We start from the raw sequence: 2,355 nt of genomic DNA, 5'->3' as shown, positions 1-2,355 counted from the left end.
CTCAGAAACTGTTCAACATAGGAGCTTCAGATTTCTTTTGTTGTTTAGTTCTGATGAAGCACTATCCTTCATGCCCACCAATCAGTGCCCCACCTCAAATAAAAAAGACCCCCACCCAAACCACTACAATTTTGGGATGCACCTAGTAACATGACATTTATTAGGAGTAAAGTCTTCTGAGTTCTGGTGCATTTGTGCGTGCGGGGGTCATTATGTTACCGCTATGTGGTATCTACATTTAAAATAATAATTCTAATTCAAACAGAATAACCTCTTGTCAACATAATTATGGAGTGTGATTGATTTTCAACTCTGAATATCTTCAGACTAATGAAATATAAAATTATTAATGAAGAAAATCAGTCTGGTTAACAGCAGACTGACTGTTTATTGTTTTTTAAGAAGAAGAAGACATCTTTATTAAAGACAAACAAATATGTGCATATAAACAAACTTTACAAAAAATACAGGTAAAATAAATTTAAAACTGTTCTTAACATTTTGCAAATTTTTACTTAACGTTCAATTAAAATGTTAGATATTATGTAAATATGAAATCCTAAATCTAAATGTAAAAGTTAATTTTAAATAATCAAAAAGAAAAAAAATTGTGTAGGTCTTCTGGACGGATTCTTCTCTAATGTAGCAGTAACTTAGATGGACTGTCTACCTCAAGACTTTGGCCCAAAGCATTATTCTGTCTCACGTCTACTGAGAGAATAGTGATTTGATCATTTACCTCCAAGCATTGTTTACTTTCTACGAGTGGTAAGATAACGACAGGATGGAACAAATACCTCCTGTTGTTAAGTACTGTTTAAGAACTCTTTGATGTGCTCAAAATGGCCGTTTATCACAAACAAAACTCAAGATCTGGYCAGAAGTGATGTTTAACAGAAGAGGGTCTGGCTATTATCAACTCTTTGAAGTCAGATCCCTTGCTGAGTCTGTCACATATATCTACATCAAAGCAATTGTTACATACCACCTCATTTATGGTAATAGAGCGCCCCCAAAGACTGGTTTTTATAATTACACCATGAATGTATGTTTTTCTGTATTTCTCATTCTGATATAAAAAAGGAATTATTGTATTTTCTACGTGATTCCATCAGCTGGAACAATGTACTGTTTAATCACTTCACAAGCAAGCTTATTTCTGTGTTTATTCAGTTTCAGTGATGACAGACTGTGAAAAGAAAGACAAGTCACGTGACCATTATCAGCCAATCATGAGTTTCAGAGTCAGGACAATAGAAGTCAGTTTAGCAGCAAGCAGAGAAGAAGTTGAGGAGCAGCAGAGGATGATGGAGGAAGAAGAAGCATTCATTTGAAAGAATTAGCTCCAATTTTATTTTCATTTTATTTTCATTTTATTTTGTAACTTTAAAGTTGTTGATTCTTCTTTATAACGAGGGACTGGATTCATGCAGGAAGCGAGCTCGATCAGAACTCTTCATCAACCCGTTTTCAGAAGCAGATCCATGGTTGCAGCTTGGAGCCTGACCCCAGCCGCTTCAAGGTGTTCAGTTTGTACCCACAAGGGACCGCTGAAACCAGCGACACAGCTGGCACGGCTTCAATCACGCTCTGGTACCCAGGGACAACAATAAGACATCTGAAGTGGTAGGATAGACATACTTGATCTGTCGACGGTGTGCTCAGCTGAGGTGGTGGTGAAGCTTCTGGGTCATTAAGTTAGTATTAAGGAAAGTTTGGCGAGTTTAATTTATGCATAATTCACGTCCCCTCTTATATTGATGAATTAACAATTTCTTTATTAACTCTTAAGTTTCTAATTTTGTTAGTGTAGATTAGTTAAGTGATTCAAGTGAAGGATGTTAGAGTTATTATGGAATGACATTGATGTTTATGATTAAAACTCAAGGCTGTGATGATAAGGTTCTCTGTCTGCCCAAATAATCTGTTGTATTGTTATCTCTGAATCATTTAATATAGGGTATATTTTGAAACTTCGTTTGTCTGTGCGTAATTCATTGGGTTTGTTCTTGAAAATGATAGAATTCACTACTCATTAATTGAGACTGATTTAAAATCTATAAATTAATTTCCTGAATTATCAGGTGGTGCCCTTTATTAGCTAATAACTACGAGGTATTTATAATTTAGCATTGTCCATAACGTCGACAACAAGCAAATCCCTACACTAATGAAACGTTTCGTCTCTCCTCCAAGAGACTTCTTCAGTCTGAGAGTTTCAGGCAAAATTCAGGCTTTTAAGCACTGCCTCCATGTGGCTGATACTCACATCACATGGCTATCGTTGACACCTAATTAACACTTATTGTTAACAGGGGGTGGAGTGATACTGGCAATGGCCGTGCTGTGGGAGGG

Source organism: Austrofundulus limnaeus, unplaced genomic scaffold (assembly GCF_001266775.1).
Source record: "Austrofundulus limnaeus strain Quisiro unplaced genomic scaffold, Austrofundulus_limnaeus-1.0 Scaffold158, whole genome shotgun sequence".
Taxonomy (NCBI): domain Eukaryota; kingdom Metazoa; phylum Chordata; class Actinopteri; order Cyprinodontiformes; family Rivulidae; genus Austrofundulus; species Austrofundulus limnaeus.
The sequence above is the reverse complement of the archived record's forward strand: the minus strand, read 5'-3'. Positions refer to the sequence as shown.